The following is an 11,336-nucleotide window of genomic DNA, read 5'->3' as shown; positions in this document are numbered from 1 at the left end:
AGGTCTACTAAGGTCCATTAATAGTTCTTTCATGAAGGTTCTTCTATTGGCAGGTTGATTTCCTTTTTCAAGATTGTTTGTGCAATATATCACATATGAATTTACAAAGCTAATGTTCAATATGCCAAAGAACACAGCTAATGGCCAGCGTTGAGTCTTCCTACTGCATGACATGTTGTTACACAATTGGTCCATGGCATCGACTCCTCCTTTCGTTTCATTGTAAGTATGAATTGTATCTGGCTTATGTGTTTCGTTGTTGATATGGTTACCTTCATGTATGGTTGAGAGGAGGAGAACGACTTTGTTCTTTTTTAGTTTGTACGACACAAGTGTTTTTTCCCTATCAAACAAAAATAGTGAAGTGTTCACAGGTCTTTCCTTTTTGTTTATCAGTTCGGAAGAGACACCTTTTCTGTTTGAACGTATGATACCAACTAAGGTCAAGTTGTATGGGTCTCTTTTAGCAAATCTTCGGCCAGGCTGACACTAGTGAACCAATTGTCCATAGTGACACTTCTGTTTGTACCGTGAATTGCTCTTGTAATTTCTTTTACAAAGAATTCTGCAAGTGGTTGCCCTCCGGTTTGAGTTTTTTTACCAACATAGGGAATTCCATTGATCATGTATTTAGTGGTTGTATCACAGGCCATAACTATTTTTATTCCATATTTGGAAGGTTTGTTTGGGATGTAAATCCTAAAGGGACATTTTCCCCTGAATCCCAATAACTGTTTGTCAATAGTTACGTACGAGCCTGGTCTGTACTTCGTCTTACAGTTTAAAACAAAATCATCCCATAACTCTCGTATAGGCGCAAACGGATCACCTCATTGACGCTCCAAACGCGTTTCTCTATTGTCGAAACGAAGACAGTTCAAAATGAACTCAAAACGTTCACTGTTCATCACACACTTGTATCGACAACCACCCCATTCATTATCAAAGAGTTCTCTTGTTGTTAAATGGTTATCTTTGCATACTGCAGAGTTTACTAAAATTCCTAAAAACGCCCACAATTCATCAATTATCAAGAGGGAATGTGTAGCGGTCAGATTTGCATAATTTACTCTTACACGAGTTATTTGGTTATTTGTGTGAAGAATAATCTTATTTAGAATAGCTTCATGTATAATAAGTTCGAAACATTCACGAGCAGTGATAGCATCCCGTGCTGTACCACTTACTCCTCTCCTGGAAAGAACAATATTTCTTGCTGGGTTTCGAATACTCCCCTGTTTTGGTTTAGTACTCCAAACATGGCCATTTTTTGCTCGAACTACATTAGTTTTAAGTCTGTAAAGGTAAGTGTCAGGTTCATCTGTACCTCTAGCCGGTGGTGTGGCGGCTGGTGGCGTGACAGCTTGTGATGTAGTGTCCTCGTGGTGTGGTGCCTTGTGGTGTAACAGCTCGTGGTGTGGCGGCTGGTGGCGTGGCGGCTGGTGCTGAGGCAGGTCGTGGTGTGGAGGCTAGTTGTGTGACAGTTCGTGGTGTTGATGTACATGGTAGTATATTGTAATCAAGTCGTTGCCTCCTATAAGAAAAGTCATCATCATCATCATCCGAAACATCACTCTGCTCGTTTACTTCAAAATTTGGGTTAGCATCTGTATCGTCTGTATCCTCAAATACATCTATTTCTAACTGGTCCTCTTCATCCTCACTATTTTCGTGAACTATATCATCCTCTGACAAAGTCTCGTCCAGTAATTGTCTAATCCTGGCTCCCTCGTAGTCATTCATTTTCACAAAATAATACTTGTTAAAATTTATACTTGATAACTATTATATACACTTCCAGTAATAAATCACTGGTATATGAGCTCCTATAGTAAAATATTCAAATAAAAACGAAAAGTTGCCTCAGCAAAAAAAGTCACTCATTCACAAAAAATTCGTAAAAATGACGACGCAATGCTAGAAACGCATAGAACAACGTGCCGCAGGCGACTGACAGACAGTCACTGACCTTGACTGGCATCTTTAGGAAGGTAGGGGGAGGGGGTTGCGCTTCGAAGCCACACTACCCAAATTCTACTGTTTTCGATAGGCTGTGTCGTAAAGTTTACGAAGGATTTGTAATCTAGGGTTAATACAAATGCATTGCAATTATCACTGATTTAAAAAATCTATAACACTCTAATGGCTAACAATGTCACTCGTATAAGATTTTGTGATCTTGTCCAGGAGAAGATGCAGGTATCACCTTGACTCTTAATGCTAAAACACAGCTCCACAAACTTTATCCGATAGAATAATTCTTTTGAAATTTGCAGCCATTTAAAGTTTTTTAAACATAAGATAAAACAAGATAAAATTTTAAAAACAAGAAGTGTCCACCTTAAATTTGAACTAGATAAAATTTAAATCTTAAGTCAACATGTTCATATAATCTTTTTAAGTGAAAACTTTAATTACACTAATAAAATCCACAGTGTTAATGCTAAAACACAGCTCCACAAACTTTATCCGATAGAATAATTCTTTTGAAATTTGCAACCATTTAAAGTTTTTTTAAACATAAGAAAAAACTTAATATGAAGTTAGTCCGGAAACAACAAAAATATTTTGTTATGACTATTTACAAAAGCAAAACATTGCACATCAACAAAGTGCATCCAAATTTGTTTTTACAGTTAGCGACTTTTTACCTCTGGATTATTTATTTAGAATGTTTGAGTTTTGAATAATGCAACACAAATAAAAGGACAGTTACATTTTCAAACAAAGTCATACATGATAGTAGAAGTTTACACCGATACTAATGCTTACAAGCTATTCCTTTCAGTCTCTGTTTGGAGTGTATGAATGGTGAACAGAGGTTACATTAAATATCAAACTTATGCCTCTATTTGGTAATACAATTCCCACAAACTGCACAAAAATTTAGTTTTCTTTATAAATTGATGTCGTACTTTTTAAAGAGACTCAGTTAATGTTTTATCTATTCTCGGTTATCACATTCATTATAACTCAGAATCTGAATCACTGATCCCTCTAAATAATGTGTAAAATGCCTGAGATACGTTGAGCTGGATATTTCAGACTGCTATCACTTAAAAAAAGGCATCCTAAAGCTACTAATAGTACAACTATTTCTTTATTGTTTCCCGACATCCAGTTTTACATGTATTCTGGTTGTCAAGAAAAATCCTTTTCAAGTAAGTTTTTCAGGAATTATTTAAGTTTTTTGGATTTCAAGATTCAAGTTACAGGTGAGTAACAAGTACATAGTAATCATCTATTCTCCTCAGTCATGATCAGAATCAAGAATATTTTAATGTTGTTGTGTTAAGCACACAATTACCCATGCAATATACAAAGTCATAATATAATTTTCTTTTACTGATTCAGACTATATCTAGAATATATTTACACTATTGAGGGTATTGAATACTAATTTTAAATCACAATCAAGTATTTACAAAACAAAGAATGTAACAAACAAAATTATAAATGAATATATTAATAACAGTCAATAAAATATTTCTAAAACATAAATACAGAAATGATTAATTAACTAATCACAGGATAAGTATTCACTAACGGAATAAGACGCTATCTGTAAGTAATTTTTTATACTTGTTTTAAAGTTATTTAATATAACATTCCAGATAATTTCAGGTTACTTATTAAACAGTTTTTTACTTTAAAATAAATTTCTACTTCTGTTTTTTCAAGTATTATATGATCTAGATCAGGGGTCGCCAAACTTTTTCGTTCAGGGGCCAAACTGAAAAATTTAGGAAGCAGGTGTGCAAAGTACATTGACATGTATTTTATTGAAAGACAATATGGTTTAGATATGTATACTAAGTACAAAAAATTAAAGTTCTATACAAGGACTGAAAATTTGCTGATAAATTATTTTTACATTTTCAATCAATGCAATTTAGTTAGTAAACATAGACTTTGAAATAGATAGAAATAGATTTGAAAACCTTCCTATATAATAAAAGAAAATCAGTATTTACAAAACATTTCTTGCAGTACTTTTTAAAGTTCTCATTTGCTGCAAGTTTTATCAGTTCAAGTTGAAGTTCTGGAGGTGCATTATCAATTTGAACTTTTGAGATAAATTTTTGTATTTTGAAAAAGCTTTATCTCTTCTGCTGTTGATACATTATCAAAGTTAGAAAAGCGAGTTGGAAATTCCTCCCTCATACACAATGGTATGAACTACGAAATCTGATGAGAAGGCACAGGAGTTTCACTAGCTAACTTCTTGAAAGTTTCAAAGTAATCTCAAATGGTCTTTTGTAACTGATTTTCAAAGAAAGAAATTTATCTAAAAACATACATTTTTAGAAAGACACAAATAAACTTTTTATTTCATCTAGAAGAGTAGCTGATATTTCAAATTTACATTCTATACAGAAACTTTCTACATCACAGTGAGTTAATAAGAATTAAACTACCACCACTGGTAAGCGGTAGATTTCTACAATACTGCAGCCTATAGGTTTCATTATACAAAAAGTATTTAGGCTGTAACCAATTTTATTTTATGTTAAAATATCACATTCAAGTTCTCGCAAAATAAATTTAACAAATCTAATGTATTACTAACACATTGTATATTAAGTTGAAAGACAGTCAGGGTTTCTGAGCAATTCCCCTCAGCAGTGGTTACTTTTGTTTGCTTATTAGTGGAGACACAGTTTTCCAAAAACTCTTCAGTCCTTGGGGCGGTGGTTGCATCTCAGCATTTTTATTGCTTTCTTCTTCAACGCTGAAGTAGTTTGCTGCTTTGAATATCAGATCTGCAAGCCACATTTCCCCACATGTGTCAGTTAGTCTGCTTCCTCTAAGGTTACATTAGAATGGTTTCAACTTGGTTCCTTGAGTTGAGCAACAGTTCTTCTTATTCCTTGATGTACCCACGTCCAATCTGACAAGTCAAATCTGTTTGGGACATTAACCAATCTAATGTAATATTGAGTTTTTTCTAGGGTTTTTTGCGTATGCCTAACGTATGCTGTTTATTCCCTCCTGAGCTTGATTTATAGCACATCATTGGTCCCGCAGTTAACTACAACTTGGTTTTCTTTTCTAAGCTTTTATTCTGTTGTTTTTTATTTAGGACTTATCCAGCACGACCACCAGGTTTTGACAGGAGTACCAGATATAGCTTTTCCTTTTAGCCTTCTTTCCTATAGTTCAATATCCTCTTCCTTTATAGCACTATATTTTCAAATACAGAGGTGTGACTTTTTAATTGTTTGATTCTTCATTAGCAGAAATCAGTTCATTATTGGGATTTCTTATAGATTCATTAAGTTTTCTATTTCTTAAATTAATGTTTCATTTATTACTGTCATATCTTTTCCCATGTATCCATACCTGGTATCCACAGATAAACCCATTTGAGAGAAAGATTTTTCATTTTAGTAAATTCTTCTTCGACAATTTCATAGCATTTCAAATGATAACGTTTATTACATACAGATCTTGCATTTCACAGATTTACATTTACTGACATTCTTTATACATTTCTCACAAGGACATTTAGGAAATTTTTCTATTTGCTATTTTTTTTGTATTAATGAATATAAACTTTTTCTACGACTGATTATAGATAAAAAAATAAAATAAGGAAACCCCCCCTCCTCCCAAAACCCAATACAAACCACACACTGTGTTTTTTTTTTTGAGGAGGGTTTTGCCTCCTTTCTTAATTTACAATTTCTTTAACCGTTTATACAACTTAAAATAATTTGGTTTTGTGTATTGCAAGCTTCTGCTTCTACCTTCGAACTCCATATACAGTCAGAAGTTCCGTGTAATGATATTGTTATTTTATTTTAAAGTATCCTTCATCTCTCTGGACTGTACCTAAAACATGTATAATTTGTTGAAATGATTGAAAAAAGTAAAAACTTACATGCATGATTTGACATCCGCTTGAACAGTGATCAGGTTCGAGAACCAAATGTAAGAGTTCCAGCACATGGTGAATATAATGCAACTGGACTAAGTGCTTGGATTTTTAACTGTGCACTTCTAAATTCACCAGGCATGTATGGACAGTTATCTAATCTCTGACTATGGTAATCCTTAATGTCTATTACTTAGCCTAGAATGACAAGGTTCCATCTGGCATACACCTAGTTATGAGAAAACAGCTGTTAAAGATTTGGTTTATTACTGCGTAACCATTGTAAATCAAATACCCGCAAACTTTTGGTAGTATCTTTCTAACATCAAAACCAAAATGTTTACACTTCTCTAGACAATTTTGGCTACTCAATACCCAAAATATGAAATATTAAAAATATTAGTTGGAACCTTGTCACTGTAAATTTTGGAAAATCTTTGAGTGACAAGGTTCCATCTCTCACATGGAACCATGTCATATTAAAATCACGCTCACTTTACCCTAGGATGTTTTCATGCTTACCTAAATGTTTCATAATAGACAGTATTAACTTGTTTGTCATACAATTTTTTAATTATTTTTTTAGTAAATTCAGTGAAAAATATATATATATATTCCTGTTTAAAAAATTGAATTTTCTTCAAAAGGAGTTTTTAAATGTTAAAATGAAAAAGACACATTTTTTGTTCATAGAAACATTATTATATTTTACATTACACAGCTAAAATGACACAAAACTTCAAGACAGATATGCTTACAACTTAATGACTACAGTATAAAATTCTCTATCTTGCAAGGGCATAAACTTAAACATATCTCTTATGTCTTTCAATTTATCTTCCAGAAGTGTTGGTTTGCACTTGAGTGTGTTCGGTTTTATCAGTCTCCATATCGGTACACTGGCATCAGGCTTTGTTTTCTTTGTAGATTTTCTTCTTGGCGTTTCGATGAACCGCAAATTGACACCAACTATCTTGCTGTCCAAGAAAGAAGTAGTACATGAGGCTTCGTGTAATGACTGGCTACAACTCAACATAGAGACTTGGAAAAATGGGATCATTTTAAAGTTCATGTTTTTTGATGATGATCCAAAGTCAAAGAAATCATTTTCAGTCATTTGCAGGACTCTGATAGGGTGGCTGCGGTTTAGACCTTTCAGTATTCTTATAAGGCCTAAAGGAGAGTAAAACTCTGTGTTCTTCATTCCCTTTTCAATAAGGCTGTGAGCGTTATCAACCTCTTGAATACAAGAGTGACTAGGTACTGAATACTTCATGGTAAGTTTTGTAATATGTGGATGAGCATGAAGGAAATTTTGCACAGCACAAGAATCACCCCACAATAAAAGCTCTGTAAATTCGTGCTCAATAGCTACTTGCGTTAAGATCTTAAATAAAGCACTCGCCAAGTGATTTCCGCTTCTTCCTGAAATAGCTTCAGTCCATAAAGCACAGTATATTGTTTTACTTTGAGAAAAATGTGCTGTAAGATTGTATGTATTTAGTTTACGCTTATAAAAAAATGAACTTATTTCAGCTCTTGGACAAAAAGTAACATTCTCAAGGTCAAAACAAAGTACAGGCACATCCTTGTTTTCTCTGTCCATCTTGCGATTTTCTCGCATTGCTGTTTTTTCAGCGATATGTTTTTCGTAGAGTTCCTTTTGATCAGCGGTGACTATATTTTGTGATGTGGACACTATATGCTTCACAAGAGTCACACCTATCCGATTTTCTAGAATGAAAATCTAAATTATACTCTGATACAAAAATGTGTCGATACATACTAGGCTCTACTGGCTTTTTGTTCTCTTCTTCACATTTTTACTTATACATATTGTACATTTTTGAAACATTAAATTTGTACATTGAAACATGTATAATTATATGAATCTTCTGAACTACTTTCAGGTATATATGAGTCCTCAGAATCTTCTAATTGATCATCCTCGTCTAAGAAATCGTTTACCATAGATCTTAAATCTTCTAAACTACTCATTTCACCGAATTAACATGGAGAATTCACCTAGAATGCTAAAGGTTTGCAAAACAATGAGAATGGAATGAAGAATATGCCATCAGGTGTTTGGCACCAGAAGAAACAGCTGATTAGAAATTAGTCAGATGGAACCTTGTCACATGAAACTATATTCCATAGAGATACTTTTAGAGTGACAAAGTTCTATTTGTCAGAGTTTAGCGTGACAAGGTTCCTACTAACGGACATGGAACCTTGTCACACTAATTTTGCATTTTTAAGCTCTCAGATGGAACCTTGGCATTTTTTTAATTTGTTAATGGAGCAAGATAAATTAATATAGGTAAACGCATTTTGAAGATGAATTAAAATGGAACCTTGTCATGCTGACAACTAAATTTTTAATTCCTTCTCCAAATATTTTAAACTAAAAAAATAATGTTCTTACTCCATTGGTTTTCTTATAGCACATATACCATAGAGAGGTTTTAGCTATAAATATTTTTATAGATCTAGTTCCGGGACCCTCCTGTGTGCCAAGCTCTATGAACATCATCAGCAATTCACCCCTATTGGGCAGCCCTAAGTATACCCAACTATAGTGGAACCTGTTTAACACGTTCACTACTAGTTGTTATGTGAGTTCAGTATGTGGGACGTCCCAACATTAGACTCTGTGTCACTCGGTAGCCAAAGCTTTTAAAAAATGTTACGCATTGAATCGGGAATACTTTGATTTTACCTTAAGTAAGCAACAATAAGTTCCACTTGTCTCCTGAAATTTGACTGGTTTATGCAAGTATTATGCAAACTATATTATGATTATGCAATAAAAATCTTAGTTTACAGACCTTTTAGAAACTCGTGGCAAAAATTTTATCCTAAACAGTTTTTTGGATTCCGAAGTCTCTCCAAATCCTCATGTCATGGAATAGACCATTTCTTCACATAACCTTTAACACTATTTCATTTGCACCCGTTTGCATAAATAACCCTCGTGCTCGCGCCTGGAATAGATTTGTTATATGCCTGGCAGGATAAAAGAAACATAGAAACTGTCTGGGAACTGAGAAAACATCTTCTCAAATATATTATTTGTATAGTGTCCCAAATAATATGTAAATTTCAGATTTTACACTAAGACGAAAGTATATAATTAATAATCATACTTTAGGGGTACCTGGCAAGGGGTTGCTACCATACTAAGTGTGTTACCAATTAAAATATATAAAATCTGAGCCTTATACTGTTATGAATCAAAACACAATTTTACTCACCTTTATTTCCTGTTACCTACTAAAGCCACCATGACCCAAGCTTCTTAGTTGGGGTTCGTTTATATCTGTATGGTACACGTGCCTGGAGAAGTTTTCAGCTTTTATGATTTAACGAAGGTCTGGGTGTCGCAGGCTCTTGTTCTATAAACTTGTTACAGATATTGTTTATTTAAAATATTAATGAATGAAGTTCTCAAATAAACTATGGATAGTTTTAAACATAACATTATTATTTATTTGTTTATAAGATATTCAATTTTAAACTTAGTTAATTATTCTAAATTAAATATATTTTTACCAGGATACCAAGTAATGATTAGTAAAACAAAGTACTGTAAATGTAAATAGATGCTAAAAACATAATACTTATAATTACATTGATAAAACTTATTACTTTAATAATGTATTGTTTCAATTATTCAACATACTTGTATAATATAGGAAAAAACTGAATGTTACAAAATAGGAACAGAGATTAGAATAATTGATCAATCTAACAAAAAACTTAATAGGTTTGTTTGTAATAAACTGTACACCATTCGTTTACTCTTAGTAAATATCCAGATGAGACAACTTTATGATAATCTTGAGGAAGATGACTGGCGAAAGAAGCATCTGTACAGTAGCAAAACAGAAGTGGCACAAAAAATAATTGTATATTTAAGGAATAAATATTGATGGCCTAATTCTTTTCTAAATTGTTTTTCATTGTAACGTAATGCTGCTTAAATAGTAATGCAGGCTACAAAGGTATAATAATAAGTTTAATAAAAATGATACACCATTCACACTTTTAAAACTGTATTATATATGTGTGAGTACAATGTAATGTGGGGGTAGAAGGGGTCACTTCACATTTTCAAATTGCAATCCCTATCTTGTTACATATCATTTGAAAGGTAAATTCAAAAGAAACACAATGGCATCAACAAAACATCTCTACGATGATCCTAGCAAAAGTTATGGGCAAACAACCCCTTAACATATAAGGGTATATATTAAGTTCTGATACGCCTGAATATATTCCAAACGGATTGATATATCAATGTACAAACTTCACCATACTTATTATAATACTTTTTTGGACTTTTTGGAGGGTAAATTAATTCCTCTCCCTTTTTCAAATGGGAGTAGAGGGGGTCACTTACAATTTTCAAATTGCAACCCCTATTTTTTGACATATCATTTGAAAGGTAAATTCAAAAGAAACACAGTGATGCCGTTTCTAGCAACAGTTATGGGCAAATAACCAAAAAAATAATAATCTGTAGGGACAATGCCAATGTCTTGTGCATATCAATACAATGCATGCGTGATAGCTTTCAGTAAGACTTCTAGGGGCCCAACTTACCCCTTTACGCAGTACCTATCTAATGTTTATGGTTTGCACAGTTTTGGTAAGAGGTGTCTTTTTGTAGGTGGCATTACAATGTAAGGGGTTATAAACATAACATAGACATTGATATCTTAATTCATTTGGAATACATCCAGCCGTTTTAGGACTTAATTTACACCCTGTATATATATTGTATAAAAAAAACCTATATTTTTTGTCTGTAAGACTTGGAGTATTGGTGTTGCAGTATTTCATATGTACGGTACACTTTGAATGTTGCATGAAACTTCATTACTACATAGCCAAGAATGAGTTATATAATGGTGTATGGCCAAGCATGGAACTTGGCTGAGCATCATTGAAGCTCACTCAATAGACTGACACAATTTCTCTTTTTTCTGTCGGGGGTATGTAAACATTTTTCTATTTCATTGTATAACTATCTATCCGTAGGACATCTAGAGAATCGCATACATAGGCGTACATTTGAAATATTGCATGCCAACTTAGCAAGGTATAAAAAAGCAAATAATAAAAAGGTTAGTGGACAAAAATACACATTCAAATGAAGCGTTGGCATAGTGATATATGCAAGTGACCAAAGAAATGATATATCCTGTGGACAGATTTTCAACCATAAATAGTGTAAGAATTCTACTAAGTATAACAATCCAAATTGTTTAAAATACATAATTTAATGTTTTACTTTGAATTAGGCCTACTTAATTAATTTATATTTAGATGTTAAACTCCCAAATGATGTTAATCCTTTAGATTGATTGTATTAAACTCCTGACGTGATTTGCTCTTTAATCAGAGTCATCCTCCCTAAGCCAAGTCCTCCTAGTTACACACTGCTGTAGGCTAT

The sequence above is a fragment of the Homalodisca vitripennis genome, chromosome X, assembly GCF_021130785.1.
Source record: "Homalodisca vitripennis isolate AUS2020 chromosome X, UT_GWSS_2.1, whole genome shotgun sequence".
Classification (NCBI taxonomy): domain Eukaryota; kingdom Metazoa; phylum Arthropoda; class Insecta; order Hemiptera; family Cicadellidae; genus Homalodisca; species Homalodisca vitripennis.
Note: the sequence above shows the minus strand (reverse complement) of the source record.